Source organism: Canis lupus, chromosome 7 (assembly GCF_011100685.1).
Source record: "Canis lupus familiaris isolate Mischka breed German Shepherd chromosome 7, alternate assembly UU_Cfam_GSD_1.0, whole genome shotgun sequence".
NCBI classification, from domain to species: Eukaryota; Metazoa; Chordata; class Mammalia; order Carnivora; family Canidae; genus Canis; species Canis lupus.
In genome coordinates, this window is record NC_049228.1 from 44082869 (window position 1) to 44091554 (window position 8686).

At 43.4% G+C, this 8686-nt stretch overlaps 1 long non-coding RNA gene across 11 annotated transcripts in view; it reads left to right on the plus strand.

The window, feature by feature from the left end:
• Window positions 1-2669, plus strand: part of LOC102156787 — a 52865-nt gene extending 50196 nt beyond the window's left edge. For 2 of the 11 annotated variants that reach the window (XR_005362408.1, XR_005362416.1), the window contains 2 exons: window positions 1142-1392; window positions 2394-2665. This is a non-coding gene — a long non-coding RNA (uncharacterized LOC102156787). Of the gene's footprint in view, window positions 1-117; window positions 231-333; window positions 605-1141; window positions 1393-2393 lie in introns of all 11 variants that reach the window. The other 9 variants (XR_005362407.1, XR_005362410.1, XR_005362411.1 and 6 more) reach the window with 9 other exon arrangements.
• The last annotated feature ends 6017 nt before the right edge of the window (window positions 2670-8686 follow it).

Consider the following 8686-nt stretch of genomic DNA (forward strand, 5'->3'; position numbering starts at 1 on the left):
ACCTAATTTTTAAAGCCTTTCTCCCAACATGCCCCTGCTTATTCTCTTCTTGAAGGTCACATAATACTCTTACTTCCCCATGTCCTTTTTTACATATGCTGCTCTCTCTTTTTGAAGAGTATAATACGTCTTTCTCTCCTGGCTAAATTCACTTTCCTTCTGAAGCTGGATTCACCCTCTCTGGAGATCGAGTATCTGAATACAGCATGGTTCCCCTAAGGACAACTTAGGTAAACCCTTTGTGTTCTTCTTCTGAACCCCATTAGCACTATGTGCACATTTTAAGTCACATTTAATCATAACCACTAATCTTGTTCTTCTCTTCAACTACAGGAGAGCCCCTTGGGGGTAAGGACTACATCTTATTTCCCAGGATCCCTCAAACCTAGCACAGGGTCTGGACTGGAACATAATAAAGAATCAATAAATGAGGAACAAATGGATAGACACATGGATATTGGACAGTGTCTACCACTGACAGGCTTCCAAACTTGCCAGGGAAACAGAATAATATGAACAAACTGTAAAATGGCAAAAATGATGTCACATCATGTGATGCACAGACCTTCTAACAATTTTTAAAAGTGCATATTAACACTTTAAGGTATCTCTACATGACATTACATTAACTAAGATAAATAAAACATAAAATCCAGTTGGGTGGACTGTGGGGAAGAACATGACTATGGACTGTCAGTAGCATTGTAAATTGGTTCAATCTGTCTAGAGAGCAAGAGGGCAAGACGTAACATAAGCTATAAAACTGTTCATACCCTTTGACATAGTAATTCCACTTTAGGGAATATACCCTGAGGAAATAACCCAAACCAAAAAAAAAAAAAAAAAAAAAAAGCAATTTATATGAAGATATTTATACCAACGGTGCTTAGAATCCAGAGAAAAACAGTAACAACTAAGCTCTAATGGGACAGTAAAGCTAAGTACATTATGGCATTTTAGGTTGAAGTGAAAACTGGCAATGTCCACACATATGAATGCATATATAATTACAGTAAGTGGAAAAACAAAATAGTAACAAAGTACTGATTTAAATTATATTAAATTTTACTTAAAATTTTCTCTTTATTGCAAAAGATATTAAAATTATTAGAGAAATAAAAAATTGTTTCCTGATCATTAGGTACCTCTATTTGCATGGAATTCAATCTCCTGGCAGTCGTGGATTTACTCAGGTATCTACAGTACACTGAATCAACCTGATGACTTGTAGGATGAAGAGATGATTAAATGCCTCTGTGAACTACACTGTGACAAGGAGATGGAAAGTTGAAGCAATAAAGTGTACTGCAGTCCTTGTTTGGTGAAAGCCAACTGTGTCTTCTTATTGGAACTGAATTTTTAAAAAGTATCAGTCATCTAAAGAGCTGTGGAGTGAGTATCAGGGGCTTGGTATTTTCTCCAGTGAGGCAGCCATATCTGGAGTGGCTGTAATTGGAGGCCATTTCATCATGTTTATAATAATCTACTGTCATTCTCCAAGATATAGCCATTTTCCACAGTAGAGAAATAAGGGATTTCAATGGGGTTGTGATAGGAATCACCACACCTGCACCTTTTGAGTCTGTGTTGGTTATAATGATTTCGCCCAAGGATAGGGTATTACTTTGGGTTCATGTCTTGCATTTGGCACTTTCTAACAAAGAAACCCATAATGGAATCAATATAATAATTCTGCCTGGTATTGAATATATCTATTCCAACCTTACAGTCAGGAACTGAGAAAATAACATGGAATGTATTTGGGGATTCACTAGGCCAACTATGATGTCAAAATTTCGTTTGTCCTCTAGCTCCCAGTATGTCCCAGTATCCCCAACAATTAGCTCAGAGCCAATGAAAAATCTAAAAAGTATAGATGTGTCCTGTTCCATCCAGTCACTGTTACCTTGACAAAAGGCTCTGGATCTCTTTGAAGATAGCCAGGAGTTGGATTTACAGTATATACTTGTGGTGTAATTGCAGATCCTTCTCCAAAGGTGTCTAGGCTCTGGGTCTATGGCTCAAGTTTAGGAATTGGATGAGAAGCAGTGGTTCCCCACACTAGGTGACTCAAAAAAGGCTTTTGTTCCTTAGGCCCAGTGTTTGTTGTTTGTTCTGATTACATGAACCAAGAAAGTTCTTAGAAACTATCCATCTATTTCAGTGCAAAAGACTTCACGGTCATTTAGCCATCCCAAAGGTAGCTACGGGCGTAGGCTGGTTTAATTAGCACACTGGCCTGCTGCCTCTTATGGAAGTTTGTATTGTTAGACCCTATTCACTGTGCATCCAAGAGCCACCCTCCACATCTTCCTTGTCAATGGAAACAAAGCGTGTAACGGTGTGATAATGTGCTCTACTAAAAGTTCTCACCCTACTAAATCCTCTTGCAGTTGGGTGGCAAGTACATGACTTAGAATCTGACAAAGCAGACAGACGTGTGTGAAAATTGGATTTGGAAGGAAGCAAAATGAAGAGGAGGCCAAATGCAGTGGAATTGACATCTGGTTAAGTACACGGTGAAGACAGCCAGAGATTACCAGTGCTGAGGGGCAGTGCTGTTGCTAAGGCTGCCCAGAGCCCCAGGATCTGCTCTTTAGCCACACCTCTGCCCAGTGTAACCTGGGTGGCACATAATACCCTTTTATAAAATCCCTTTCTGCTTAAGCCAGCCCACATGGATTCTGTTGCAATTAAAAACATTAAATAATACATGTACCACCTTGCCTCTAGAGGTTTTTAAAATGTCACTCCTTGGTCTCTTCCCCAGGGGATTCTAGTATTCCCCAAGGAAATCAAGGATCTCATTTCAGTTACAGTACTCTCTCAACATAAAGATAAGAGCCATTACGGCTCTCTTCAAAGATGTGAGTGATCATGGTCATTCTCAGTGACCTGGCAATATCTTCTGGCCCCTCTTAGGGAATACAGTGGGCACAGTGAGCAAGTTGCATATGATAAGTCCATCTACCTAATTTTTATCTACCTAATTTTTTTAGTCTTTACATTATATCAGATTTTTCTGGTGTCTTATTTTCATTCCTAAAGTCATTGTTGAGTACAGGTTTCAGTAAGTCATCTAAGAAAATAATTACAAGTCCCAAATACTTGAGTTAACATGTTGAGTCAAACATCTTTGTTAAGTACATCCATATCCATAAAATCAGTCTGATCTAAAACTATATTCCTGGGGATCCCTGGGTATCTCAGTGGTTTGGCCCAGGGCGCAATGCTGGGGTCCTGTTATCGAGTCTCGCATCAGGCTCCCAGCATGGAGACTGCTTCCCCCTCTGCCTGTGGCTCTGCCTCTGTGTGTGTGTCTGTGTGTATATGTGTGTGTGTGTGTGTATCTACCAAGAATAAATAAATAAAATCTTTAAAAAATAAAAAATAAATAAAACTATATTCCTCTAGAATGGAAAGCCAGTTTAGATGCTGGTCACCCAAATGAATGACACTTGTTCCATATAGCCACTAATATTGGTTCTCAAAGTGTTCTCTAAGAAGCTCTAGGGGTTCTCAGGACACCTGTAGGAGCAAGAAAATGCAGGGCTCTGGGCACCATACTCCACTTCAAAACTGTTAATTTCTGGCCTGCTGTATGCCGCTGATACTGTTTAGATATGAAATGCTGGCACCTGCCTGGACAAGTGCTGCTCTCCCCTTGGACTGCAGAGAGGACCTGAAAGTCTAGAACATTCCATGGTCAGGCCTACCACAGCCTGTACCAGTGTAGGTTCTCTATCTCCCTTTTATACTGTGTTCCCTTCCCTCTCCCTGGGGCCTGAAGTTCTAGGAAGGATGGAGTCTCCTTTCCTCTGACAGTCCAACATTACTGCTCAGTAAAGGAGCCTCTTTGGTGCCCTCAGATCCCTCCATGGAGGCAAACACTTGTCTGCTTTCTCATGGGCCACCCCAGATGCAGGATGCTATCGAGGTCACAGGGCCTCGAGCCTCGGAGTTGTCCCAATCCTAAAAAGAGGTGGCCAGGTGTCTGGAAGGGTAATCAGTAGGCATGAAGAGCATCATCTCCTTCTTTCCCTTTATCTGGAGGCAGAATAAGTGGGAAAAGCAGAACCACTGGCAAATATAAGAAAAAATAGGTGAAGTAACAATACAAGTCACATACCTATCACATATCCTTCTTCTCAAGTATATCCATGTCTATTATTCCATTTATGGGCAGAGTTGCCTAAGAATATTATTTCCATTTGATGGGTGGCGAAAGTGAGACAAATATTAAGACCATGGGCTGAGCTGAAGCCAGAACCAAGACCTCTAAGTTCTTCCTCAACAGTTCTCCTCCTGAGTCCCTCTGACTCGGTGTCTCCAACCACCTATAGGAGAGAAGCCCACCCCTCCATTCCCCACACAGGGATGCACCAGGTCCAATCCTGGGAAAGATGCCATCAAATTTGGTTTCTAAGAGTGATTCTTCACTGGACAAAGAAGCCCTTCCCTTTCATTCAAGGGACTCCATTCATTCCTCAGAACAAAGTAGAGTCCATTGTCTCCCACAAGGAAACAGCTTCAAAGGGACACAAATACAGCACCGAGGAATCCGTTTGCTGAGCCAAGAGGGCCCACCACTCCACTTCCTAGAGGGTTCTCTGCACCTGGGTTTGAATGAAGTGGGTAAATAAAGACTTCATTGGTTCTGCGTTAAAATCCAGTCAAGGATGTCGTCAATCTTCTGAAATCACTGGGGAGTGAGAAATGGGTTAATGATCACTAGGGAGTCCCACCCACAAAAGTTGGAGTCTTTAACTAAATCCTCTTCTAGGAGAACATAATGCAACATCATTAAACTGGCCCGTGACGAGCATTTCCCTTGCAAACGCACCAGCCCAGCTTCATCTGCCTTCAATCTGCTGTGGACTCAGGCTCTGGCTTCTTAAGTGGGCTCAACTGTATTACAGGCTTCTGTGGTGATGTGGGACTGCAGCGAGCTCCATTTTATGTTCTTAAATATTCATAAGGAGCTTTGCAACATTAATATCTTAGATGGCTTACAAGAACACTTAAATACTGGGTCTTCACTCCCCTCCCTTCTCCCCAAAAGTCCCAGCCTGTTCTAATTTGTGTAATGCATTGGGCCATTTTAATAATTGTCCAGGGATTTATTTGGTGGCTCTGCTGCCCCATCGCAGAGGGTGTAATTACGACCCCAGCTTCTCTTATCAGGCACTAATCCGGCTTGTTTCACTAGCAGAGAAGCCAAGATTGGAAAGGGCAAATGCAGGACAGGGCTAATGCACAGGAATTAAGTTATGGGCCTTAGCTTTCCCTTAACCTTCCCGCTCCTCTTGCAGCTTTGCTGCTGCTGAATGGGGAATGAGCAGCCGCCGCGGTGTCTAGAGGATGTTTTTAATTAAAGAGTGAGTTTTAGCAAAAGGAGCAAATTCAAGAATGGGAGACCAGGGCCATCAATGAGTACCCAAACAATAAACTTTCAGCACATGCCACTCAGAGACCAGAGGCTCAGAGATGTGTCCTATCCTAAGGTGGTGTGAAACTCTGTTGTTTTGGTTTTGCATAAAAGCAAAACAGGTTAGATGCTGCTGGTTATAACTGGGGAACAGGGTGGATGGGTTCAGAGTATCTTAGAGCTCACTGAAATTTTCTGATATGGTTCCAACACCAGGAACTCAGGAGATAGTGCAATGCAACTACTCTAAATCTGGACACTTCAGACACAGTGGGCTGCTTGAGAGCATGCACAGCATTACTATACTTAGGGTCGGGTAATCTTACATCACTGATATTGTCAGATCACCTCCTATAAGCTCAGGGCAAGAAAGATGAGAGGAGATGAGGTGGCAATAGTAAAGACATGCAGAATCCATGTCAATGCACAAAATAAAAAAAAAAATCTGAGCACCAGCAGGCTGGGTCAGACCCATAAAGCTTAGAGGACTCCAATTCTGAGTAATTCCAATAGGGAAATAAGCCAACACACATGAAAGAGTATTAAACCCCTTAGAGGTGAACATATAAACACATGCAAATTAATACAAAGATGATTAAGAATATCCATGCTCTAGGAATAAGCCTGTTGCTACCAACCACCACCCTTTTGAGGCAACACTTGTATAGTTCTAAGTCAAGTTCAAATGTCTGAAGCTGGTAAAATTGTGTTCTGGCTTGGAGCCATGGGACAAGCCTAAGCCCCTTCTTTCTCATCCCTCTCTGCTCCTACCCCTTCCTTCACACATGCCTTCCCACATGGCCATTCTCTGGCTAGCAGCACTTGCTCATAGAGGCAACCATATGGACCCATTTGATGTCCCGGAAAAGTCTTGTAAACCAGGTTCCTGTAGTTCTTTCCATGAGGGTGCTAGTAGGGGAAGGCTTCATGGCAGAGATGAGCATTGAACTGGACAAGGCTAGTGAGGAGCATTCAAAAAAACCAAGTCATCCTCTGGGATGATTAATTGGTTTGCCTGTTGATAAATCTCTTCTACCTGGAAGAGGTAGGAAATTGGACTGGAAAGAAAGACTGAGGCCAGAACAGCATACTTAGATGATGGGGTAGCCAGCTTATGAAACTCTAGCTGGGTTTCTGGAGTGACCTAGTACCTTTTGTTCAAAAGCGATGAAGTAGTACAAAAACTGAATAGTTTATCTGTCCTTGCTTCCACTACCTGCCCTCTATCTTCTTTCTAGGAGACATCATTTGAACAGCATGGAATAGCCACCCTCCTCCATCTTAAACTGTTCAGCCACCCATACTTGGGAATAAGAAGGTCTCTCTACATAAAGCATGAATTGTCATGCATTATTTTTACTCATTCACATTCTTCCCTTTGAGCTCCTAAGGCACAGCAAGACACCTCCATTCAGAGGAGAAAGGAATTTCTCCTCTCCCACCACACCCCACTTCCATAGGATGACCTCACCCTCCACACACACAGGTGTGTTAGCCCCTCATCAGGCTTGCTGACATGATGAACTCTTCCAGGACATTGGGTCTTCTAGAACAGGGTGGGATCAGATCCTTCTCAAGGAGTCTAGTAAAGGCCACGTGGTGCTAAAAGCCAGAGGTCCTACTCACCATTACTTGCATGATCTTGAACAAACAGCTTCCCAACTTGGGCCTCAGTTTCCTCACCTACAAAATGAAGGAGTGAATCCTGACAATCTCTAAGCTATCTTTGCGATCTAAGACCTCACACATCTCTTTTTACAATAAAAGTACTTTGTTGAAACATGGTATTATCCGGTGGACAAATTCCCCACACAGACTACAAAGATGGCTTCATAACCAAGGGCCCAGTGACATTTAATTAATAACAGCATTAATCTCTATATAATTCACAAAAGCTTCTTAAATAGAAGGGAAGGTCAACTACTCCCAAAACCGTCTCGCACAAGCTCCTTGATCCAAGCACCAGGATCAAAGAATTTCCTTGTCAGAACATGATTTACAACACTCAGAAGAGTTACATGAATTTCCATAAAGATCAGCAAATGTCCCAGACATCAGATTCCATGAGCACGGGAGTGGGGGTAAGTAGAGAACAGATTCTAGGGATTGTGGGTGATGAGGCTCTCCTAACTTCAGGGCATTAAAGCTAAATTTGACTAATCATGAGTGGTTCTTCCTCTGCTGAGCACCTGAGCGCTAATTACATGCCTGGTTAATTCAGTAATGCACACACATTGCTGCGCGAACCCAGCTCTCTCCTTTCCTCCACCTCACGAGATTAATGGGGGGAGAAGAAGGCTGTTACAAACCTGTTGGTGTGGTTGTTCTTTACAACTCTTATGATGACGACCAAAAATGATCTGAACCACCTTCCCCACCACTGCCCAGGCACATGCATGGTCATCACTTAGCACATGGCATCTCTCCTCCAACCACCAGGCACATGGGGCAACAGAGGGATGGTGGGCTTGGGAGGGAGACTTGGGCAAAGATGCCATTCTCAGCAGAACTTTTATCATAAACTCCCCCACAGTGTCCTGTTGTCACACATTTATTAGTAACTGTTTCCAGATGGCCATCATGGGGTGCTGGTTTCCAGGATCATTGAAAGCTTTCTTGTCCCCCCATTCTACACCCCTTCAGATGCAGCTTCGTTCTATCCTGTGAGGATTGAATCATGTGTGCATTCCAGGGTCACAGCTGCCCTCGGTCCAAGATCCTGAGATTTCAAGGTCTCTGGAGCCCAAAGCAGAGCAGAGATTCAAGAAGAGAAAAGCGTGGATGGTGTAGGAATGACGTTTGCCAAATGAAACAAAGGGGAAGTCTGGGGTCTCCTAGACATTTAGACAGCTTAATCCTACTGCCCTTGCCGACATCGGGGCAGAACAGGAGAGACAGCCCCTTCGGCCCCACATGCCACTGGCTGCCCTTCTGTGTTCTTTTCCCCAACAACATTTGCCTTGGTGCTTATAGTCCTGTTTCATCTTTTTTAATGCTTATAGAGGAATGGGGAGCACATCAGGTCATTTAACCCAGGTCTGGCCTCCTAGGAGCATTCCCAGCTCCTGCCCTCACTCCCCCTCAGGAAGGACCCTCAGTTCTGGCCTCCCGGGGTGTGATCTGCTCACTCCAGGCCTGGCTGGGCTTCCATGGAATGGAAGGAACCCCAGCAACATGTCCGCCCATGTTCAGTTCAATAACCATTTTGTGAGCATCTCCCTTGAGGATGCCATTTAATGAGCACGCCAGGGATGCCAA